Source organism: Salvelinus alpinus, chromosome 6, assembly GCF_045679555.1.
Source record: "Salvelinus alpinus chromosome 6, SLU_Salpinus.1, whole genome shotgun sequence".
NCBI lineage: Eukaryota > Metazoa > Chordata > Actinopteri > Salmoniformes > Salmonidae > Salvelinus > Salvelinus alpinus.
Window position 1 is genome coordinate 2,982,055 of NC_092091.1, and position 26,571 is coordinate 3,008,625.

Here is a 26,571-nt window from a genome sequence, read left to right on the forward strand (position 1 = left end):
TTAGACAGTGGTGGTTGGGTCTCGTGTGTTTATATAGACAGTGGTGGTTGGGTCTCGTGTGTTTATTTAGACAGTGGTGGTTGGGTCTCGTGTGTTTATATAGACAGTGGTGGTTGGGTCTCGTGTGTTTATTTAGACAGTGGTGGTTGGGTCTCGTGTGTTTATTTAGACAGTGGTGGTTGGGTCTCGTGTGTTTATTTAGACAGTGGTGGTTGGGTCTCATGTGTTTATTTAGACAGTGGTGGTTGGGTCTCGTGTGTTTATATAGACAGTGGTGGTTGGGTCTCGTGTGTTTATATAGACAGTGGTGGTTGGGTCTCGTGTGTTTATTTAGACAGTGGTGGTTGGGTCTCGTGTGTTTATTTAGACAGTGGTGGTTGGGTCTCGTGTGTTTATTTAGACAGTGGTGGTTGGGTCTCGTGTGTTTATTTAGACAGTGGTGGTTGGGTCTCGTGTGTTTATATAGACAGTGGTGGTTGGGTCTCGTGTGTTTATTTAGACAGTGGTGGTTGGGTCTCGTGTGTTTATATAGACAGTGGTGGTTGGGTCTCGTGTGTTTATTTAAACAGTGGTGGTTGGGTCTCATGTGTTTATATAGACAGTGGTGGTTGGGTCTCGTGTGTTTATATAGACAGTGGTGGTTGGGTCTCGTGTGTTTATTTAGACAGTGGTGGTTGGGTCTCGTGTGTTTATATAGACAGTGGTGGTTGGGTCTCGTGTGTTTATATAGACAGTGGTGGTTGGGTCTCGTGTGTTTATTTAGACAGTGGTGGTTGGGTCTCGTGTGTTTATTTAAACAGTGGTGGTTGGGTCTCATGTGTTTATATAGACAGTGGTGGTTGGGTCTCGTGTGTTTATTTAGACAGTGGTGGTTGGGTCTCGTGTGTTTATATAGACAGTGGTGGTTGGGTCTCGTGTGTTTATTTAGACAGTGGTGGTTGGGTCTCGTGTGTTTATATAGACAGTGGTGGTTGGGTCTCGTGTGTTTATTTAGACAGTGGTGGTTGGGTCTCGTGTGTTTATTTAGACAGTGGTGGTTGGGTCTCGTGTGTTTATTTAGACAGTGGTGGTTGGGTCTCGTGTGTTTATATAGACAGTGGTGGTTGGGTCTCGTGTGTTTATTTAGACAGTGGTGGTTGGGTCTCGTGTGTTTATATAGACAGTGGTGGTTGGGTCTCGTGTGTTTATTTAAACAGTGGTGGTTGGGTCTCATGTGTTTATATAGACAGTGGTGGTTGGGTCTCGTGTGTTTATATAGACAGTGGTGGTTGGGTCTCGTGTGTTTATTTAGACAGTGGTGGTTGGGTCTCGTGTGTTTATATAGACAGTGGTGGTTGGGTCTCGTGTGTTTATATAGACAGTGGTGGTTGGGTCTCGTGTGTTTATTTAGACAGTGGTGGTTGGGTCTCGTGTGTTTATTTAAACAGTGGTGGTTGGGTCTCATGTGTTTATATAGACAGTGGTGGTTGGGTCTCGTGTGTTTATTTAGACAGTGGTGGTTGGGTCTCGTGTGTTTATATAGACAGTGGTGGTTGGGTCTCGTGTGTTTATTTAGACAGTGGTGGTTGGGTCTCGTGTGTTCATTTAGACAGTGGTGGTTGGGTCTCATGTGTTTATATAGACAGTGGTGGTTGGGTCTCATGTGTTTATTTAGACAGTGGTGGTTGGGTCTCATGTGTTTATATAGACAGTGGTGGTTGGGTCTCGTGTGTTTATTTAGACAGTGGTGGTTGGGTCTCGTGTGTTTATATAGACAGTGGTGGTTGGGTCTCGTGTGTTTATTTAAACAGTGGTGGTTGGGTCTCATGTGTTTATATAGACAGTGGTGGTTGGGTCTCGTGTGTTTATATAGACAGTGGTGGTTGGGTCTCGTGTGTTTATTTAGACAGTGGTGGTTGGGTCTCGTGTGTTTATATAGACAGTGGTGGTTGGGTCTCGTGTGTTTATATAGACAGTGGTGGTTGGGTCTCGTGTGTTTATTTAGACAGTGGTGGTTGGGTCTCGTGTGTTTATTTAAACAGTGGTGGTTGGGTCTCATGTGTTTATATAGACAGTGGTGGTTGGGTCTCGTGTGTTTATTTAGACAGTGGTGGTTGGGTCTCGTGTGTTTATATAGACAGTGGTGGTTGGGTCTCGTGTGTTTATTTAGACAGTGGTGGTTGGGTCTCGTGTGTTTATATAGACAGTGGTGGTTGGGTCTCGTGTGTTTATTTAGACAGTGGTGGTTGGGTCTCGTGTGTTTATTTAGACAGTGGTGGTTGGGTCTCGTGTGTTTATATAGACAGTGGTGGTTGGGTCTCGTGTGTTTATATAGACAGTGGTGGTTGGGTCTCGTGTGTTTATTTAGACAGTGGTGGTTGGGTCTCGTGTGTTTATATAGACAGTGGTGGTTGGGTCTCGTGTGTTTATTTAAACAGTGGTGGTTGGGTCTCATGTGTTTATATAGACAGTGGTGGTTGGGTCTCGTGTGTTTATATAGACAGTGGTGGTTGGGTCTCGTGTGTTTATTTAGACAGTGGTGGTTGGGTCTCGTGTGTTTATTTAAACAGTGGTGGTTGGGTCTCATGTGTTTATATAGACAGTGGTGGTTGGGTCTCGTGTGTATATTTAGACAGTGGTGGTTGGGTCTCGTGTGTTTATATAGACAGTGGTGGTTGGGTCTCGTGTGTTTATTTAGACAGTGGTGGTTGGGTCTCGTGTGTTTATATAGACAGTGGTGGTTGGGTCTCGTGTGTTTATTTAGACAGTGGTGGTTGGGTCTCGTGTGTTTATTTAGACAGTGGTGGTTGGGTCTCGTGTGTTTATTTAGACAGTGGTGGTTGGGTCTCATGTGTTTATTTAGACAGTGGTGGTTGGGTCTCGTGTGTTTATATAGACAGTGGTGGTTGGGTCTCGTGTGTTTATATAGACAGTGGTGGTTGGGTCTCGTGTGTTTATTTAGACAGTGGTGGTTGGGTCTCGTGTGTTTATTTAGACAGTGGTGGTTGGGTCTCGTGTGTTTATTTAGACAGTGGTGGTTGGGTCTCGTGTGTTTATTTAGACAGTGGTGGTTGGGTCTCGTGTGTTTATATAGACAGTGGTGGTTGGGTCTCGTGTGTTTATTTAGACAGTGGTGGTTGGGTCTCGTGTGTTTATATAGACAGTGGTGGTTGGGTCTCGTGTGTTTATTTAGACAGTGGTGGTTGGGTCTCGTGTGTTTATTTAGACAGTGGTGGTTGGGTCTCGTGTGTTTATATAGACAGTGGTGGTTGGGTCTCGTGTGTTTATTTAGACAGTGGTGGTTGGGTCTCGTGTGTTTATTTAGACAGTGGTGGTTGGGTCTCGTGTGTTTATTTAGACAGTGGTGGTTGGGTCTCGTGTGTTTATTTAGACAGTGGTGGTTGGGTCTCGTGTGTTTATATAGACAGTGGTGGTTGGGTCTCGTGTGTTTATTTAGACAGTGGTGGTTGGGTCTCGTGTGTTTATTTAGACAGTGGTGGTTGGGTCTCGTGTGTTTATTTAGACAGTGGTGGTTGGGTCTCGTGTGTTTATATAGACAGTGGTGGTTGGGTCTCGTGTGTTTATATAGACAGTGGTGGTTGGGTCTCGTGTGTTTATTTAGACAGTGGTGGTTGGGTCTCGTGTGTTTATTTAGACAGTGGTGGTTGGGTCTCGTGTGTTTATTTAGACAGTGGTGGTTGGGTCTCGTGTGTTTATTTAGACAGTGGTGGTTGGGTCTCGTGTGTTTATATAGACAGTGGTGGTTGGGTCTCGTGTGTTTATTTAGACAGTGGTGGTTGGGTCTCGTGTGTTTATTTAGACAGTGGTGGTTGGGTCTCGTGTGTTTATTTAGACAGTGGTGGTTGGGTCTCGTGTGTTTATATAGACAGTGGTGGTTGGGTCTCGTGTGTTTATATAGACAGTGGTGGTTGGGTCTCGTGTGTTTATTTAGACAGTGGTGGTTGGGTCTCGTGTGTTTATTTAGACAGTGGTGGTTGGGTCTCGTGTGTTTATTTAGACAGTGGTGGTTGGGTCTCGTGTGTTTATTTAGACAGTGGTGGTTGGGTCTCGTGTGTTTATTTAGACAGTGGTGGTTGGGTCTCGTGTGTTTATTTAGACAGTGGTGGTTGGGTCTCGTGTGTTTATTTAGACAGTGGTGGTTGGGTCTCGTGTGTTTATTTAGACAGTGGTGGTTGGGTCTCGTGTGCTTATATAGACAGTGGTGGTTGGGTCTCGTGTGTTTATTTAGACAGTGGTGGTTGGGTCTCGTGTGCTTATATAGACAGTGGTGGTTGGGTCTCGTGTGTTTATTTAGACAGTGGTGGTTGGGTCTCGTGTGTTTATATAGACAGTGGTGGTTGGGTCTCGTGTGTTTATTTAGACAGTGGTGGTTGGGTCTAATGTGTTTATATAGACAGTGGTGGTTGGGTCTCATGTGTTTATTTAGACAGTGGTGGTTGGGTCTCGTGTGTTTATTTAGACAGTGGTGGTTGGGTCTAATGTGTTTATATAGACAGTGGTGGTTGGGTCTCATGTGTTTATTTAGACAGTGGTGGTTGGGTCTCGTGTGTTTATTTAGACAGTGGTGGTTGGGTCTCGTGTGTTTATTTAGACAGTGGTGGTTGGGTCTCGTGTGTTTATATAGACAGTGGTGGTTGGGTCTCGTGTGTTTATATAGACAGTGGTGGTTGGGTCTCATGTGTTTATTTAGACAGTGGTGGTTGGGTCTCGTGTGTTTATTTAGACAGTGGTGGTTGGGTCTCGTGTGTTTATTTAGACAGTGGTGGTTGGGTCTAATGTGTTTATATAGACAGTGGTGGTTGGGTCTCGTGTGTTTATTTAGACAGTGGTGGTTGGGTCTAATGTGTTTATATAGACAGTGGTGGTTGGGTCTCATGTGTTTATTTAGACAGTGGTGGTTGGGTCTCGTGTGTTTATTTAGACAGTGGTGGTTGGGTCTCGTGTGTTTATTTAGACAGTGGTGGTTGGGTCTCGTGTGTTTATATAGACAGTGGTGGTTGGGTCTCGTGTGTTCATTTAGACAGTGGTGGTTGGGTCTCGTGTGTTTATTTAGACAGTGGTGGTTGGGTCTCGTGTGTTTATTTAGACAGTGGTGGTTGGGTCTAATGTGTTTATATAGACAGTGGTGGTTGGGTCTCATGTGTTTATTTAGACAGTGGTGGTTGGGTCTCGTGTGTTTATTTAGACAGTGGTGGTTGGGTCTCGTGTTTATTTAGACAGTGGTGGTTGGGTCTCGTGTGTTTATATAGACAGTGGTGGTTGGGTCTCGTGTTTATTTAGACAGTGGTGGTTGGGTCTCGTGTATTTATTCTGTATTCTTTGTGCTCTTTCCATATTTTCTGTATCTATTTTTTATTTACGACCTATTTTTCTTAAACTGCATTGTTGGTTAAGGGCCTATAAGTAATATATATATATATATAAGTGAGCATTTCACTCTGTATTCGGCGCATGTGACAAATAAAATAAAATGTGATTTGAATCGAACCTGTGAATTAAACGTGTGCATTAGATTAATGTATACTAATCGTTCTGCTAAATGTCATTCTTGGTAAAACTGTGATTTGTCTGAAAGGTTTAAAACCTTCTGATGAACAGATGTGTGGAGATGAAGAGAGTTAAAAAGAGAGAGAGGGGTGTATGTATTTACACTGGTGTCACGCCCTGGCCTTAGTATTCTTTGTTTTCTTAATTATTTTGGTTAGGTCAGGGTGTGACATGGGGAATGTATGTGGTTTTTTTAGTGTCTAGGGTGGTTGTAAGGTTTAGGGGGTTTATTAGAGTAGTTGGGTTTATGTTTAGTATAGTAGTCTAGCTGTGTCTATGGTTGAGTGTAGGTATCTAGGAAAGTCTATGGTTGCCTGAATTGGGTCTCAATTAGAGACAGCTGGTTATTGTTGTCTCTGATTGGGAGCCATATTTAAGGCAACCATAGGCTTTAGCTGGTTGTGGGGAATTGTCTATGTAGAACGTAAGTAGCTTGTGTGTGCACTTGCGTTGGTAGCTTCACGGTCATTTGTTGTTTTTGTATAGTTTGTATAAGTGTTTCGTTTCATGTTCATCTTCGTCGTTATAATAAAAGAAGATGGCTTATTTTCCACATGCTGCGTTTTGGTCCGTCTCTCCTCCACACGATCGTGACAACTGGTCTATAGGGTCCTTCCCACTATATATCATTGATATGTCAAATCATAAAAACCCAGGTTATTAACTAAACGTTTCTGGGAAAAACTGCACTTGTCCTCATGTGAAAACTACAGTTTAATTAAATATTCTACAGGTGTAATGTCATCAATCAAATCAAACTTTATTAAAACAGCACATTTCTTACGACTAATACATTTCAAGGTGTTCAAAGTCATGCATTGAACGACATGTGACACTTAACATCCTTCCTGTTGGCAGGTCTCTATAGGTGACCACTTCCTGTTGGCAGGTCTCTATAGGTGACCACTTCCTGTTGGCAGGTCTCTATAGGTGACCAGGTGATTCTCTCTACCACATGAGAACGGAGGGAGAAAGAGGGGAGAGAGAGGGGGAGAGAAAGAGAGGGGGAGAGAAGAGAGTGAGGGAGGGAGGGGGAGAAAGAGAGAGAGAAGACAGTGAGGGAGGGGGAGAAAGAGAGAGAGAAGACAGTGAGGGAGGGGAAGAAAGTGAGGGAGGGGGAGAAAGAGAGAGAGAAGACAGTGAGGGAGGGGGAGAAAGAGAGAGAGAAGACAGTGAGGGAGGGGGAGAGAAAGAGAAAGAGAAGACAGTGAGGGAGGGGGAGAAAGAGAGAGAGAAGACAGTGAGGGAGGGGGAGAGAAAGAGAAGACAGTGAGGGAGGGGGAGAAAGAGAGAGAGAAGACAGTGAGGGAGGGGGAGAGAAAGAGAGAGAGAAGACAGTGAGGGAGTGGGAGAGAAAGAGAAAGAGAAGACAGTGAGGGAGGGGGAGAAAGAGAGAGAGAAGACAGTGAGGGAGGGGGAGAAAGACATAGAAATGACAGTGAGTGAGACGGGAGAGGTATGGTGATACATTATTCAACAGCAGTGGGAGAGGGGGATTTAAGTGCCAAATTAATTTGTTTTTTTCTTTCCAGTTGAATGGCAGAATAAACGGGCGCTCCCAGTCGTGCAGTAAAGTGGTGGGGATTCGTTCAGACTGTAGATAGAGTGTTATTACAGCAGCCGCCACAGCTGGGTTCAAACACTATTCGATATCATTTCTATTATTTCATCTGTTCTTGATTGAGTTTCACTCGCATAATAGACCAATAGGATCGTCTTAAAAACGGCAAACACCGCCCATCTGGCACTCCGGGCAGGCTAGAGCAAATAATGGAAGTATTTGAAAGGTTTTGAATAGCGCTTGAAGCCAGTTGTGGTAGGCTCTTGGCCAGGGTGGAAGGTGGGTGGGAAAAGTGTAATTATCTATCTGGCTCCTGTGATGGCTTTGATGATTGCTGCTGGAGACCAGCGAGAGACAGCACGCCAGGTGTGTGTGTGTGTGTGTGTGTGTGTGTGTGTGTGTGTGTGTGTGTGTGCATGAGTGCTGGTTCACATACACACACACATGAACTGCTGGTACAACACACACACACGGACACACAGAAACACACACACACACACACCCACACACATACACAGACAGACACACAGACACACAGACACACACTTACGGACACAGAAACACACACAGAGACAGACACACAGACACACACACACACACACACACACACACACACACACACACACACACAGAAACACACACACACACAGACACACACACACACACACACACACACACACACACAGACACACACACACACACACACACACACACACACACACACACACACACACACACACACACACACACACACACACACACACACACACAGACACAGACACAGACACAGACACACACACAGACACACACACAGACACACACACAGACACACACAGACACACACACACACACACACACACACACACACACACACACACACACACACACACACACACACACACACACAGACACACACACACACAGACACAGACACAGACACAGACACAGACACAGACACACACACACACAGACACACACACAGACACACACAGACACACACACAGACACACACAGACACACACATACACACACACACACCAGATGCTGGAACCACCATGTGTGGCATCAACAATCATACCACGGTCAAAGTTACTTGGACTCCTGATCTCGTCCGTTCTATTGTTTGGTCGAACAACAACTAAAGCTCTCTACTCTATATACTCTATATACTGAGTTGCAGCCAGCCACATGATTCGCTGTTCGAAGGAGCAGGCTATTTGCGTTAACACGCAGGTGTATCTAACAAAGTGGCTGGTGAGTGTATGTATCAAATCAAATCTAATTGTATTAGTCACATGCGACAAATACAACAGGTGTAGAACTTACAGTGAAATGCTGAATACAAGAGGTGTAGAACTTACAGTGAAATGCTTACTTACGAGCCCCGAACCAAACAAGTGGGGATGTGAGGGGGGTAAGAGCACAGGATCAGGGGATGGAGATGGGAGGGGGGTAAGAGCACAGGACCAGGGGGTGGAGATGGGACGGGGGTAAGAGCACAGGACCAGGGGGTTGAGATGGGAGGGGGGTAAGAGCACAGGACCAGAGGGTGGATATAGGAGGGGGGTAAGAGCACAGGACCAGGGGGTGGAGATGGGAGGGGTAAGAGCACAGGACCAGGGGGTGGGGATGGGAGGGGAGTAAGAGCACAGGACCAGGGGGCGGAGATGGGAGGGGGGTAAGAGCACAGGACCAGGGGGTGGAGATGGGAGGGGGGTAAGAGCACAGGACCAGGGGGCGGAGATGGGAGGGGTAAGAGCACAGGACCAGGGGGTGGGGATGGGAGGGGGGTAAGAGCACAGGACCAGGGGGTGGAGATGGGAGGGGTAAGAGCACAGGACCAGGGGGTGGGGATGGGAGGGTGGTAAGAGCACAGGACCAGGGGTTGGAGATGGGAGGGGGGTAAGAGCACAGGACCAGGGGGCGGAGATGGGAGGGGTAAGAGCACAGGACCAGGGGGTGGGGATGGGAGGGGTGTAAGAGCACAGGACCAGAGGGCGGAGATGGGAGGGGTGCAAGAGCACAGGGGATGGAGATGGGAGGGGGGTAAGAGCACAGGACCAGGGGATGGAGATGGGAGGGGGGTAAGAGCACAGGAACAGGGGGTGGGGATGGGAGGGGGGTAAGAGCACAGGACCAGGGGGCGGAGATGGGAGGGGGGTAAGAGCACAGGACCAGGGGGTGGAGATGGGAGGGGGGTAAGAGCACAGGACCAGGGGGCGGAGATGGGAGGGGGGTAAGAGCACAGGACCAGGGGATGGAGATGGGAGTGGGGTAAGAGCACAGGAGCAAGGGGTGGAGATGGGAGGGGGGTAAGAGCACAGGACCAGGGGGTGGAGATGGGAGAGGGGTAAGAGCACAGGACCAGGAGGTGGAGATGGGAGGGGGGTAAGAGCACAGGACCAGGGGTTGGAGATGGGAGGGGGGTAAGAGCACAGGACCAGGGGGTGGAGATGGGAGGGGGGTAAGAGCACAGGACCAGGAGGTGGAGATGGGAAGGGGGTAAGAGCACAGGACCAGGGGGTGGAGATGGGAGGGGGGTAAGAGCACAGGACCAGGGGATGGAGATGGGAGGGGGGTAAGAGCACAGGACCAGGGGGCGGAGATGGGAGGGGTAAGAGCACAGGACCAGGGGGTGGGGATGGGAGGGGTGTAAGAGTACAGGACCAGTGGGCGGAGATGGGAGGGGTGCAAGAGCACAGGGGATGGAGATGGGAGGGGGGTAAGAGCACATGACCAGGGGATGGAGATGGGAGGGGGGTAAGAGCACAGGACTAGGGGGTGGGGATGGGAGGGGGGTAAGAGCACAGGACCAGGTGGTGGGGATGGGAGGGGAGTAAGATCACAGGACCAAGATCACAGGACCAGGGTGCGGAGATGGGAGGGGGGTAAGAGCACAGGACCAGGGGGTGGAGATGGGAGGGGGGTAAGAGCACAGGACCAGGGGGCTGAGATGGGAGGGGGGTAAGAGCACAGGACCAGGGGATGGAGATGGGAGGGGGGTAAGAGCACAGGAGCAAGGGGTGGAGATGGGAGGGGGGTAAGAGCACAGGACCAGGGGGTGGAGATGGGAGAGGGGTAAGAGCACAGGACCAGGAGGTGGAGATGGGAGGGGGGTAAGAGCACAGGACCAGGGGTTGGAGATGGGAGGGGGGTAAGAGCACAGGACCAGGGGGTGGAGATGGGAGGGGGGTAAGAGCACAGGACCAGGAGGTGGAGATGGGAAGGGGGTAAGAGCACAGGACCAGGGGGTGGAGATGGGAGGGGGGTAAGAGCACAGGACCAGGGGATGGAGTTGGGAGGGGGGTAAGAGCACAGGACCAGGGGGTGGAGATGGGAGGGGGGTAAGAGCACAGGACCAGGGGGTGGAGATGGGAGGGGGGTAAGAGCACAGGACCAGGGGGTGGAGATGGGAGGGGGGGTAAGAGCACAGGACCAGGGGATGGAGATGGGAGGGGGGTAAGAGCACAGGACCAGGGGGTGGAGATGGGAGGGGGTAAGAGCACAGGAGCAGGGGGTGGAGATGGGAGGGGGGTAAGAGCACAGGACCAGGGGGTGGAGATGGGAGAGGGGTAAGAGCACAGGACGAGGAGGTGGAGATGGTAGGGGGGTAAGAGCACAGGACCAGGGGTTGGAGATGGGAGGGGGGTAAGAGCACAGGACCAGGAGGTGGAGATGGGAAGGGGGTAAGAGCACAGGACCAGGGGGTGGAGATGGGAGGGGGGTAAGAGCACAGGACCAGGGGATGGAGATGGGAGTGGGGTATGTGCACAGGACCAGGGGGTGGAGATGGGAAGGGTGTAAGAGCATAGGGGATGGAGATGGGAGGGGGGTAAGAGCAAAGGACCAGGGGGTGGGGATGGGAGGGGTAAGAGCACAGGACCAGGGGGTGGGGATGGGAGGGGGGTAAGAGCACAGGACCAGGGGGTGGGGATGGGAGGGGTGTAAGAGCATAGGGGATGGAGATGGGAGGGGGGTAAGAGCACAGGACCAGGGGGTGGGGATGGGAGGGGTGTAAGAGCATAGGGGATGGAGATGGGAGGGGGGTAAGAGCACAGGACCAGGGGGTGGGGATGGGAGGGGTAAGAGCACAGGATCAGGCGGTGGAGATGGGAGGGGGGTAAGAGCACAGGACCAGGAGGTGGAGATGGGAGGGGGGTAAGAGCACGGGATCAGGGGGTGGAGATGGGAAGGGGGTAAGAGCACAGGACCAGGGGGCGGAGATTGGAGGGATGTAAGAGCACAGGATCAGGGGGTTGAGATGGGAGGGGGGTAAGAGCACAGGATCAGGGGGTGGGGATGGGAGGCGGGTAAGAGCACAGGACCAGGGGTCGGAGATGGGAGGGCTGTAAGAGCACAGGACCAGGGGGTGGAGATGGGAGGGGTGTAAGAGAACAGGGGATGGAGATGGGAGGGGGGTAAGAGCACAGGACCAGGGGATGGAGATGGGAGGGGTGCAAGAGCACAGGGGATGTAGATGGGGGTGGGGTAAGAGCACAGGACCAGGGGGTGGATATGGGAGGGGGGTAAGAGCACAGGACCAGGGGGCGGAGATGGGAGGGGGGTAAGAGCACAGGATCAGGGGGTGGGGATGGGAGGGGGGTAAGAGCACAGGACCAGGGGGTGGGATGGAGGGGGGTGAGGCCAGGACCAGGGGGTGGGGATGGGAGGGGGTAGCACAGGACCAGGGGGTGGAGATGGGAGGGGGGTAAGAGCACAGGACCAGGGGGTGGAGTATGGGAGGGGGGTAAGGGCACAGGACCAGGGGATGGGGATGGGGATGGGAGGGGGTAAGAGCACAGGACCAGGGGGCGGAGATGGGAGGGGGGTAAGAGCACAGGATCAGGGGGTGGAGATGGGAGGGGGGTAAGAGCACAGGACCAGGGGATGGGGATGGGGATGGGAGGGGGGTAAGGCACAGGACCAGGGGGGGAGATGGGCAGGACCAGGGGGTGGAGATGGGAGGGGGGTAAGAGTACAGGACCAGAGGGTGGAGATGGGAGGGGGGTAAGAGCACAGGACCAGGAGGTGGAGATGGGAGGGGGGTAAGAGCACAGGACCAGAGGTTGGAGATGGGAGGGGGGTAAGAGCACAGGACCAGGGGGTGGAGATGAGAGGGGGGTAAGAGCACAGGACCAGGGGGTGGAGATGGGAGGGGGGTAAGAGCACAGGACCAGGGGGTGAAGATGGGAAGGGGTAAGAGCACAGGACCAGGGGGTGGAGATGGGAGGGGGGGTAAGAGCACAGGACCAGGGGATGGAGATGGGAGGGGGGTAAGAGCACAGGACCAGGGGGTGGACCCTGTGTTCTATATTTGAAGGCTAACGCCCACCCTGTGTTCTATATTTGAAGGCTAACACCCCCACCCTGTGTTCTATATTTGAAGGCTAACACCCCCACCCTGTGTTCTATATTTGAAGGCTAACACCCACCCTGTGTTCTATATTTGAAGGCTAACACCCCCCCTGTGTTCTATATTTGAAGGCTAACGCCCCCCCTGTGTTCTATATTTGAAGGCTAACACCCACCCTGTGTTCTATATTTGAAGGCTAACACCCACCCTGTGTTCTATATTTGAAGGCTAACGCCCACCCTGTGTTCTATATTTGAAGGCTAACACCCACCCTGTGTTCTATATTTGAAGGCTAACACCCACCCTGTGTTCTATATTTGAAGGCTAACACCCACCCTGTGTTCTATATTTGAAGGCTAACACCCACCCTGTGTTCTATATTTGAAGGCTAACGCCCACCCTGTGTTCTATATTTGAAGGCTAACGCCCACCCTGTGTTCTATATTTGAAGGCTAACGCCCCCACCCTGTGTTCTATATTTGAAGGCTAACGCCCCCCCTGTGTTCTATATTTGATGGCTAACGCCACCCTGTGTTCTATATTTGAAGGCTAACACCCACCCTGTGTTCTATATTTGAAGGCTAACGTCACCCTGTGTTCTATATTTGAAGGCTAACACCCACCCTGTGTTCTATATTTGAAGGCAATCACACCCACCCTGTGTTCTATATTTGAAGGCTAACGCCCCACCCTGTGTTCTATATTTGAAGGCTAACGCCCCACCCTGTGTTCTATATTTTGAAGGCTAACGCCCCACCCTGTGTTCTATATTTGAAGGCTAACACCCACCCTGTGTTCTATATTTGAAGGCTAACACCCACCCTGTGTTCTATATTTGAAGGCTAACGCCCCACCCTGTGTTCTATATTTGAAGGCTAACACCCACCCTGTGTTCTATATTTGAAGGCTAACACCCACCCTGTGTTCTATATTTGAAGGCTAACACCCACCCTGTGTTCTATATTTGAAGGCTAACGCCCACCCTGTGTTCTATATTTGAAGGCTAACGCCCCCACCCTGTGTTCTATATTTGAAGGCTAACGCCCCCCCTGTGTTCTATATTTGAAGGCTAACGCCCACCCTGTGTTCTATATTTGAAGGCTAACACCCACCCTGTGTTCTATATTTGAAGGCTAACGCCCACCCTGTGTTCTATATTTGAAGGCTAACACCCACCCTGTGTTCTATATTTGAAGGCTAACGCCCACCCTGTGTTCTATATTTGAAGGCTAACGCCCCCACCCTGTGTTCTATATTTGAAGGCTAACGCCCCCCCTGTGTTCTATATTTGATGGCTAACGCCACCCTGTGTTCTATATTTGAAGGCTAACACCCACCCTGTGTTCTATATTTGAAGGCTAACGTCACCCTGTGTTCTATATTTGAAGGCTAACACCCACCCTGTGTTCTATATTTGAAGGCTAACACCCACCCTGTGTTCTATATTTGAAGGCTAACACCCACCCTGTGTTCTATATTTGAAGGCTAACGCCCCACCCTGTGTTCTATATTTGAAGGCTAACACCCACCCTGTGTTCTATATTTGAAGGCTAACGCCCCACCCTGTGTTCTATATTTTGAAGGCTAACGCCCCACCCTGTGTTCTATATTTGAAGGCTAACACCCACCCTGTGTTCTATATTTGAAGGCTAACACCCACCCTGTGTTCTATATTTGAAGGCTAACACCCACCCTGTGTTCTATATTTGAAGGCTAACACCCCCCCTGTGTTCTATATTTGAAGGCTAACACCCACCCTGTGTTCTATATTTGAAGGCTAACACCCACCCTGTGTTCTATATTTGAAGGCTAACACCCACCCTGTGTTCTATATTTGAAGGCTAACACCCCCCCTGTGTTCTATATTTGAAGGCTAACACCCACCCTGTGTTCTATATTTGAAGGCTAACACCCACCCTGTGTTCTATATTTGAAGGCTAACACCCACCCTGTGTTCTATATTTGAAGGCTAACACCCACCCTGTGTTCTATATTTGAAGGCTAACACCCACCCTGTGTTCTATATTTGAAGGCTAACACCCACCCTGTGTTCTATATTTGAAGGCTAACACCCACCCTGTGTTCTATATTTGAAGGCTAACGCCCACCCTGTGTTCTATATTTGAAGGCTAACGCCCACCCTGTGTTCTATATTTGAAGGCTAACACCCACCCTGTGTTCTATATTTGAAGGCTAACGCCCACCCTGTGTTCTATATTTGAAGGCTAACGCCCCCACCCTGTGTTCTATATTTGAAGGCTAACGCCCCCCCTGTGTTCTATATTTGATGGCTAACGCCACCCTGTGTTCTATATTTGAAGGCTAACACCCACCCTGTGTTCTATATTTGAAGGCTAACACCCACCCTGTGTTCTATATTTGATGGCTAACGCCACCCTGTGTTCTATATTTGAAGGCTAACACCCACCCTGTGTTCTATATTTGAAGGCTAACACCCACCCTGTGTTCTATATTTGAAGGCTAACGCCCACCCTGTGTTCTATATTTGAAGGCTAACACCCACCCTGTGTTCTATATTTGAAGGCTAACACCCACCCTGTGTTCTATATTTGAAGGCTAACGCCCACCCTGTGTTCTATATTTGAAGGCTAACGCCCACCCTGTGTTCTATATTTGAAGGCTAACGTCACCCTGTGTTCTATATTTGAAGGCTAACGCCCCCACCCTGTGTTCTATATTTGAAGGCTAACGCCCACCCTGTGTTCTATATTTGAAGGCTAACACCCACCCTGTGTTCTATATTTGAAGGCTAACGCCCACCCTGTGTTCTATATTTGAAGGCTAACACCCACCCTGTGTTCTATATTTGAAGGCTAACACCCACCCTGTGTTCTATATTTGAAGGCTAACGCCCACCCTGTGTTCTATATTTGAAGGCTAACGCCCCCACCCTGTGTTCTATATTTGAAGGCTAACGCCACCCTGTGTTCTATATTTGAAGGCTAACACCCACCCTGTGTTCTATATTTGAAGGCTAACGCCCACCCTGTGTTCTATATTTGAAGGCTAACACCCACCCTGTGTTCTATATTTGAAGGCTAACACCCACCCTGTGTTCTATATTTGAAGGCTAACACCCACCCGTTGTTCTATATTTCAAGGCTAACGCCCACCCTGTGTTCTATATTTGATGGCTAACGTCCACCCTGTGTTCTATATTTGAAGGCTAACGCCCCACCCTGTGTTCTATATTTGAAGGCTAACACCCACCCTGTGTTCTATATTTGAAGGCTAACACCCACCCTGTGTTCTATATTTGAAGGCTAACGCCCACCCTGTGTTCTATATTTGATGGCTAACGCCACCCTGTGTTCTATATTTGAAGGCTAACACCCACCCTGTGTTCTATATTTGAAGGCTAACGCCCACCCTGTGTTCTATATTTTGAAGGCTAACGCCCCCCCTGTGTTCTATATTTGAAGGCTAACACCCACCCTGTGTTCTATATTTGAAGGCTAACGCCACCCTGTGTTCTATATTTGAAGGCTAACACCCACCCTGTGTTCTATATTTGAAGGCTAACACCCACCCTGTGTTCTATATTTGAAGGCTAACACCCACCCTGTGTTCTATATTTGAAGGCTAACGTCCACCCTGTGTTCTATATTTGAAGGCTAACACCCACCCTGTGTTCTATATTTGAAGGCTAACACCCACCCTGTGTTCTATATTTGAAGGCTAACACCCACCCTGTGTTCTATATTTGAAGGCTAACGCCCCCCCTGTGTTCTATATTTGAAGGCTAACACCCACCCTGTGTTCTATATTTGAAGGCTAACGCCCCCACCCTGTGTTCTATATTTGAAGGCTAACACCCACCCTGTGTTCTATATTTGAAGGCTAACGCCCACCCTGTGTTCTATATTTGATGGCTAACGTCCACCCTGTGTTCTATATTTGAAGGCTAACGCCCCACCCTGTGTTCTATATTTGAAGGCTAACACCCACCCTGTGTTCTATATTTGAAGGCTAACGCCCACCCTGTGTTCTATATTTGATGGCTAACGCCACCCTGTGTTCTATATTTGAAGGCTAACACCCACCCTGTGTTCTATATTTGAAGGCTAACGCCCACCCTGTGTTCTATATTTGAAGGCTAACACCCACCCTGTGTTCTATATTTGAAGGCTAACGCCACCCTGTGTTCTATATTTGAAGGCTAACACCCACCCTGTGTTCTATATTTGAAGGCTAACACCCACCCTGTGTTCTATATTTGAAGGCTAACACCCACCCTGTGTTCTATATTTGAAGGCTAACGTCCACCCTGTGTTCTATATTTGAAGGCTAACACCCACCCTGTGTTCTATATTTGAAGGCTAACACCCACCCTGTGTTCTATATTTGAAGGCTAACACCCACCCTGTGTTCTATATTTGAAGGCTAACGCCCCCCCTGTGTTCTATATTTGAAGGCTAACACCCACCCTGTGTTCTATATTTGAAGGCTAACGCCCCCACCCTGTGTTCTATATTTGAAGGCTAACACCCACCCTGTGTTCTATATTTGAAGGCTAACGCCAACCTGTGTTCTATATTTGAAGGCTAACACCCACCCTGTGTTCTATATTTGAAGGCTAACACCCACCCTGTGTTCTATATTTGAAGGCTAACACCCACCCTGTGTTCTATATTTGAAGGCTAACACCCACCCTGTGTTCTATATTTGAAGGCTAACACCCCCCCTGTGTTCTATATTTGAAGGCTAACGCCCCCACCCTGTGTTCTATATTTGAAGGCTAACACCCACCCTGTGTTCTATATTTGAAGGCTAACGCCCCCACCCTGTGTTCTATATTTGAAGGCTAACGCCCACCCTGTGTTCTATATTTGAAGGCTAACACCCACCCTGTGTTCTATATTTGAAGGCTAACACCCACCCTGTGTTCTATATTTGAAGGCTAACACCCACCCTGTGTTCTATATTTGAAGGCTAACACCCACCCATATAGAACACAGGGTGGGTGTTAGCCTTCAAATATAGAACACAGGGTGGGGGCGTTAGCCTTCAAATATAGAACACAGGGTGTTCTATATTTGAAGGCTAACGCCCCCACCCTGTGTTCTATATTTGAAGGCTAACACCCACCCTGTGTTCTATATTTGAAGGCTAACACCCCCACCCTGTGTTCTATATTTGAAGGCTAACACCCACCCTGTGTTCTATATTTGAAGGCTAACACCCACCCTGTGTTCTATATTTGAAGGCTAACACCCACCCTGTGTTCTATATTTGAAGGCTAACACCCACCCTGTGTTCTATATTTGAAGGCTAACACCCACCCTGTGTTCTATATTTGAAGGCTAACACCCACCCTGTGTTCTATATTTGAAGGCTAACACCCACCCTGTGTTCTATATTTGAAGGCTAACGCCCCCACCCTGTGTTCTATATTTGAAGGCTAACGCCCACCCTGTGTTCTATATTTGAAGGCTAACACCCACCCTGTGTTCTATATTTGAAGGCTAACGCCCCCACCCTGTGTTCTATATTTGAAGGCTAACGCCACCCTGTGTTCTATATTTGAAGGCTAACGCCCACCCTGTGTTCTATATTTGAAGGCTAACGCCCACCCTGTGTTCTATATTTGAAGGCTAACACCCACCCTGTGTTCTATATTTGAAGGCTAACACCCACCCTGTGTTCTATATTTGAAGGCTAACACCCACCCTGTGTTCTATATTTGAAGGCTAACACCCACCCTGTGTTCTATATTTGAAGGCTAACACCCACCCTGTGTTCTATATTTGAAGGCTAACACCCACCCTGTGTTCTATATTTGAAGGCTAACGCCCCCACCCTGTGTTCTATATTTGAAGGCTAACGCCCCCCCTGTGTTCTATATTTGATGGCTAACGCCACCCTGTGTTCTATATTTGAAGGCTAACACCCACCCTGTGTTCTATATTTGAAGGCTAACACCCACCCTGTGTTCTATATTTGAAGGCTAACGCCCCCACCCTGTGTTCTATATTTGAAGGCTAACGCCCACCCTGTGTTCTATATTCGAAGGCTAACACCCCCCCTGTGTTCTATATTTGAAGGCTAACACCCCCACCCTGTGTTCTATATTTGAAGGCTAACACCCACCCTGTGTTCTATATTTGAAGGCTAACACCCACCCTGTGTTCTATATTTGAAGGCTAACACCCACCCTGTGTTCTATATTTGAAGGCTAACACCCACCCTGTGTTCTATATTTGAAGGCTAACACCCACCCTGTGTTCTATATTTTAAGGCTAACACCCACCCTGTGTTCTATATTTGAAGGCTAACGCCCCCACCCTGTGTTCTATATTTGAAGGCTAACGCCCACCCTGTGTTCTATATTTGAAGGCTAACACCCCCCCCTGTGTTCTATATTTGAAAACTAACACCCACCCTGTGTTCTATATTTGAAGGCTAACACCCACCCTGTGTTCTATATTTGAAGGCTAACACCCACCCTGTGTTCTATATTTGAAGGCTAACACCCCCCCTGTGTTCTATATTTGAAGGCTAACACCCACCCTGTGTTCTATATTTGAAGGCTAACACCCACCCTGTGTTCTATATTTGAAGGCTAACGCCCCCACCCTGTGTTCTATATTTGAAGGCTAACGCCCACCCTGTGTTCTATATTTGAAGGCTAACACCCCCCCTGTGTTCTATATTTGAAGGCTAACACCCACCCTGTGTTCTATATTTGAAGGCTAACACCCACCCTGTGTTCTATATTTGAAGGCTAACGCCCCCACCCTGTGTTCTATATTTGAAGGCTAACGCCCACCCTGTGTTCTATATTTGAAGGCTAACACCCCCCCTGTGTTCTATATTTGAAGGCTAACACCCACCCTGTGTTCTATATTTGAAGGCTAACACCCACCCTGTGTTCTATATTTGAAGGCTAACGCCCCCACCCTGTGTTCTATATTTGAAGGCTAACGCCCACCCTGTGTTCTATATTTGAAGGCTAACACCCCCCCTGTGTTCTATATTTGAAGGCTAACGCCCCCACCCTGTGTTCTATATTTGAAGGCTAACACCCCCACCCTGTGTTCTATATTTGAAGGCTAACACCCACCCTGTGTTCTATATTTGAAGGCTAACACCCACCCTGTGTTCTATATTTGAAGGCTAACACCCACCCTGTGTTCTATATTTGAAGGCTAACACCCCCCCTGTGTTCTATATTTGAAGGCTAACACCCCCCCTGTGTTCTATATTTGAAGGCTAACACCCCCCCTGTGTTCTATATTTGAAGGCTAACACCCCCCCTGTGTTCTATATTTGAAGGCTAACACCCACCCTGTGTTCTATATTTGAAGGCTAACACCCACCCTGTGTTCTATATTTGAAGGCTAACACCCACCCTGTGTTCTATATTTGATGGCTAACACCCCCCCTGTGTTCTATATTTGAAGGCTAACACCCACCCTGTGTTCTATATTTGAAGGCTAACACCCACCCTGTGTTCTATATTTGAAGGCTAACACCCACCCTGTGTTCTATATTTGAAGGCTAACACCCCCACCCTGTGTTCTATATTTGAAGGCTAACACCCACCCTGTGTTCTATATTTGAAGGCTAACACCCACCCTGTGTTCTATATTTGAAGGCTAACACCCACCCTGTGTTCTATATTTGAAGGCTAACACCCACCCTGTGTTCTATATTTGAAGGCTAACACCCACCCTGTGTTCTATATTTGAAGGCTAACACCCACCCTGTGTTCTATATTTGAAGGCTAACACCCACCCTGTGTTCTATATTTGAAGGCTATCGCCCACCCTGTGTTCTATATTTGAAGGCTAACACCCACCCTGTGTTCTATATTTGAAGGCTAACGCCCCCACCCTGTGTTCTATATTTGAAGGCTAACACCCACCCTGTGTTCTATATTTGAAGGCTAACACCCACCCTGTGTTCTATATTTTGAAGGCTAACGCCCCCACCCTGTGTTCTATATTTGAAGGCTAACGCCCCCCCTGTGTTCTATATTTGAAGGCTAACACCCACCCTGTGTTCTATATTTTGAAGGCTAACGCCCCCACCCTGTGTTCTATATTTGAAGGCTAACGCCCACCCTGTGTTCTATATTTGAAGGCTAACACCCACCCTGTGTTCTATATTTGAAGGCTAACACCCACCCTGTGTTCTATATTTGAAGGCTAACACCCACCCTGTGTTCTATATTTGAAGGCTAACGCCCACCCTGTGTTCTATATTTGAAGGCTAACACCCACCCTGTGTTCTATATTTGAAGGCTAACACCCACCCTGTGTTCTATATTTGAAGGCTAACACCCACCCTGTGTTCTATATTTGAAGGCTAACGCCCACCCTGTGTTCTATATTTGAAGGCTAACACCCACCCTGTGTTCTATATTTGAAGGCTAACACCCACCCTGTGTTCTATATTTGAAGGCTAACGCCCACCCTGTGTTCTATATTTGAAGGCTAACACCCACCCTGTGTTCTATATTTGAAGGCTAACACCCACCCTGTGTTCTATATTTGAAGGCTAACACCCACCCTGTGTTCTATATTTGAAGGCTAACACCCACCCTGTGTTCTATATTTGAAGGCTAACGCCCCCACCCTGTGTTCTATATTTGAAGGCTAACACCCACCCTGTGTTCTATATTTGAAGGCTAACGCCCACCCTGTGTTCTATATTTGAAGGCTAACGCCCCCACCCTGTGTTCTATATTTGAAGGCTAACACCCCCCCTGTGTTCTATATTTGAAGGCTAACACCCACCCTGTGTTCTATATTTGAAGGCTAACGCCCACCCTGTGTTCTATATTTGAAGGCTAACGCCCCCACCCTGTGTTCTATATTTGAAGGCTAACGCCCCACCCTGTGTTCTATATTTGAAGGCTAACACCCACCCTGTGTTCTATATTTGATGGCTAACACCCACCCTGTGTTCTATATTTGAAGGCTAACGCCCCCACCCTGTGTTCTATATTTGAAGGCTAACAGAGCAAACCAAAGCTAAGCAGACTGAGGGACCTTACAGCACAGCTCTGCTCCCTCTATCCTATTACCCTGGTGACCGTTCGCACAGCCCTAATTCACAGACTTGGAGAACATTTCCCCAGCGCTCGTCTGTCTCTACCCAACCCCTGGCTCTAATTCACAGAGATACATAGAGTTGATGCTCCATGCAGAAGTCTCCTTATTACAGCCGATTGGCTCCAGATGTCAGGATAATGAATGAAATAACGAGCGTTCTGCGAGGTAAACATCCGCCTGGTTACAGCTGTTCTCAGAGTCTCATCTTGTTTTCTTTAGTTTTCCTCTGAATTTCTCTAGTCGTTTATTATTTGTTTTTTTTTGTGCCCTATTTTAACAAAGTCGTGAAAGCTAATTACCATAATGGCAAGGGTCAAGACGAGAGAGGGTAATGACTGAAACGCAACTGAAATCCTTTAATCATATAAGACAATTTTGCTCCTTAAAATGTTCAATTGTGTCTCATTGACATTTGTTTCTCATGCTGGTATAGAACAATGCAATTTAAATGTGCAACATAAAAGTGTTTATGTCTGATAAGATTATAATCATAAACTGGGTGGTTCGAGCCCTGAATACTGATTGGCTGACAGCCGTGGTATATCAGACTGTCTACCAAGGGTAACACAAAACATTTATTTTTCCTGCTCTATTTACTCTGGTAACCAGTTTATAATAGCAATAAGGCACCTCAAGGGTTTGTGGTATATATGGCCAATATACCACGGCCAAGGGCTGTGTCCAGGCACTCCGCGTTGCGTCGTGCTTATGAACAGTCCTTAGCCGTGGTATATTGGCCACATACCACAACCACTCGGGCCTTATTGCTTAACTATACAATGTCCCATATTATATTAAACAATAGTGACGGCATGTCTGGCAATCTCCTATTTTTTAAGTAAATTAAAACTGATTGAATTTATGAACACTTCTCCACCACCACCATAACTATTTATGTAAAAATACGTATCACTGAGGGAAGAATGACAATTGGGCGATTCCATTCCAGCATGGCCCGAAAACAGGTTTTGGTATGACAGAATGTTCTGGGAATTGTCACATAAAAACAAAAAACCATAATGAACTTAATCTCACATAATTGCCTTTTTTACTGGTAACCATGTTAGTGTGAAGTCTGGTAAACCATTTACATTTACAGCTAGCAGATCCTATTTCCTGGTAGGGGAGAGGGGAAGAGAGTGGTGAGGTGGGGGAGAGAGATGGGGGAGAGGGGAAGAGCGTGGTGAGGTGGGGGAGAGAGGTGGGAGAGAGGGGAAGAGAGTGGTGAGGTGGGGGAGAGAGATGGGAGAGAGGGGAAGAGAGTGGTGAGGTGGGGGAGAGAGGTGGGAGAGAGGGGAAGAGAGTGGTGAGGTGGGGGAGAGAGGTGGGAGAGAGGGGAAGAGAGTGGTGAGGAGGGGGAGAGAGATGGGGGAGAGGGGAAGAGCGTGGTGAGGTGGGGGAGAGAGGTGGGAGAGAGGGGAAGAGAGTGGTGAGGTGGGGGAGAGAGATGGGAGAGAGGGGAAGAGAGTGGTGAGGTGGGGGAGAGAGGTGGGAGAGAGGGGAAGAGAGTGGTGAGGTGGGGGAGAGAGGTGGGAGAGAGGGGAAGAGAGTGGTGAGGTGGGGGAGAGAGGTGGGAGAGAGGGGAAGAGAGTGGTGAGGTGGGGGAGAGAGGTGGGAGAGAGGGGAAGAGAGTGGTGAGGTGGGGGAGAGAGGTGGGAGAGAGGGGAAGAGAGTGGTGAGGTGGGGGAGAGAGGTGGGGGAGAGAGGGGAAGAGAGTGGTGAGGTGGGGGAGAGAGGTGGGGGAGAGGGGAGGAGAGTGGTGAGGTGGGGGAGAGAGATGGGGGAGAGGGGAAGAGAGTGGTGAGGTGGGGGAGAGAGGTGGGGGAGAGGGGAAGAGAGTGGTGAGGTGGGGGAGAGAGATGGGGGAGAGGGGAAGAGAGTGGTGAGGTGGGGGAGAGAGATGGGGGAGAGGGGAAGAGAGTGGTGAGGTGGGGGAGAAAAAAGGTATTAGGTGAACAATAGGTAGGTAAAGAAATAAAACAACAGTAAAAAGACAGGCTATATACTAGAGGTCGACCGATTATGATTTTTCAACGCCGATACCGAAACCGATTATTGGAGGACCAAAAAAAAGCCGATACCGATTAATCGGCCGATTTTTTTTAAATGTATTTGTTTATGTTTTTTATATAAATTTGTAATAATGACAATTACAACAATACTGTATGAACACTTTTATTTTAACTTAATTTAATACATAAATAAAATTAATTTAGCTTCAAATACATAATGAAACATGTTCAATTTGGTTTAAATAATGCAAAAACAAAGTGTTGGAGAAGAAAGTAAAAGTGCAATATGTGCCATGTAAGAAAGCTAACGTTTCAGTTCCTTACTCAGAACATATGAAAGCTGGTGGTTCCTTTTAACATGAGTCTTCAATATTCCCAGGTAAGAAGTTTTAGGTTGTAGTTAATATAGGAATTATAGGACTATTTCTCGTATATAGTATAAACACCATGGGACCACGCAACCATCATACAGCTCAGGAAGGAGATGCGTTCTGTCTCCTAGAGATGAACGTACTTTGGTGCGAAAAGTGCAAATCAATCCCAGAACAACAGCAAAGGACCTTGTGAAGATGCTGGAGGAAACAGGTACAAAAGTATCTATATCCACAGTAAAACAAGTCCTATATCGACATATATCGTAACCTGAAAGACCGCTCAGCAAGGAAGAAGCCACTGCTCCAAAACTGCCATATAAAAGCCAGACTACGGTTTGCAACTGCGCATGGGGACAAAGATCGTACTTTTTGGTAAAATGTCCTCTGGTCTGATGGAACAAAATGGAACTGTTTGGCCATAATGTCCATTGTTATGTTTGGAGGAAAAAGGGGGAGGCTTGCAAGCCGAAGAACACCATCCCAGCCGTGAAGCACGGGGGTGGCAGCATCATGTTGTGGGGGTGCTTTGCTGCAGGAGGGACTGGTGCACTTCACAAAATAGATGGCATCATGAGGATGGAAAATTATGTGGATATATTGAAGCAACATCTCAAGACATCAGACATCAGTCAGGAAGTTAAAGCTTGGTCGCAAATGGGTCTTTCAAATGGACAATGATCCCAAGCATACTTCCAAAGTTGTGGCAAAAGGATATCAAGGTCAAGATATTGGAGTGGCCATCACAAAGCCCTGACCTCAATCCTATAGAAAATGTGTGGGCAGAACTGAATAAGCGTGCGTGAGGAAGGAGGCCTACAAACCTGACTCTGTTACACCAGCTCTGTCAGGAGGAATGTTCCAAAATTCACCCAACTTATTGTGGGAAGCTTGTGGAAGGCTATCCGAAACGTTTGACCCAAGTTAAACAATTTAAAGGCTATGCTACCAAATACTAATTGAGTGTATGTAAACTTCTGACCCACTGGGAATGTGATGAAAGAAATAAAAGCTTAAATAAATCACTCTACTATAATTCTGACATTTCACATTCTTAAAATAAAGTGGTTATCCTAACTGACCAAAGACAGGGAATTTTTACCAGGATTAAATGTCAGGAATTGTGAAAAACTGAGTTTAAATGTATTTGGCTAAGGTGTATGTAAACTTCCGACTTCAACTGTACATGAATGTATAGTTGAAGTTACTATGCGTATATGATAAACAGAGAGTAGCAGCAGTGTAAAAGAGGGGTTGGGGGGGAACACAATGCAAAATAGTCCGGGTAGTCATTTGATTACCTGTTCAGGAGTCTTGAGGGTAAAACTGTTGAGAAGCCTTTTTGTCCTGGACTTGGTACTCCGGTACCGCTTGCCATGAGGTAGTAGAGGGAACAGTATATGACTGGGGTGGCTGGGGTCTTTGACAATATTTACAATTTTTACATCTACACCGCCTGGTGTAGATGTCCTGGATGGCAGGAAGCTTGGCCCCAGTGATGTACTGGGCCGTACGCACTACCCTCTGTAGTGCCTTGCGGTCAGAGGCCGAGCAATTACCGTACCAGGCAGTGATGCAACCAAATCAAATCAAATCAAATCAAATTTTATTAGTCACATACACATGGTTAGCAGATGTTAATGCGAGTGTAGCGAAATTCTTGTGCTTCTAGTTCCGACAATGCAGTAATAACAACAAGTAATCTAACCTAACAATTCCACAACTACTACCTTATACACACAAGTGTAAAGGGATAAAGAATATGTACATAAAGATATATGAATGAGTGGTGGTACAGAACGGCATAGGCAAGATGCAGTAGATGGTATAGAGTACGGTATATACATATGAGATGAGTACTGTAGGGTATGTAAACATAAAGTGGCATAGTTTAAAGTGGCTAGTGGTACATGTATTACATAAAGATGGCAAGATGCAGTAGATGATATAGAGTACAGTATATACATATACATATGAGATGAGTACTGTAGGGTATGTAAACATAAAGTGGCATAGTTTAAAGTGGCTAGTGGTACATGTATTACATAAAGATGGCAAGATGCAGTAGATGGTATAGAGTACAGTATATACATATGAGATGAGTACTGTAGGGTATGTAAACATAAAGTGGCATAGTTTAAAGTGGCTAGTGGTACATGTATTACATAAAGATGGCAAGATGCAGTAGATGATATAGAGTACAGTATATACATATACATATGAGATGAGTACTGTAGGGTATGTAAACATAAAGTGGCATAGTTTAAAGTGGCTAGTGGTACATGTATTACATAAAGATGGCAAGATGCAGTAGATGATATAGAGTACAGTATATACATATACATATGAGATGGGTAATGTAGGGTATGTAAACATTATATTAAGTGGCATTGTTTAAAGTGGCTAGTGGTACATTTTTACATAATTTCCATCAATTCCCATTTTTAAAGTGGCTGGAGTTGAGTCAGTATGTTGGCAGCGGCCGCTAAATGTTAGTGGTGGCTGTTTAACAGTCTGATGGCCTTGAGATAGAAGCTGTTTTTCAGTCTCTCGGTCCCTGCTTTGATGCACCTGTACTGACCTCGCCTTCTGGATGATAGCGGGGTGAACAGGCAGTGGCTTGGGTGGTTGTTGTCCTTGATGATCT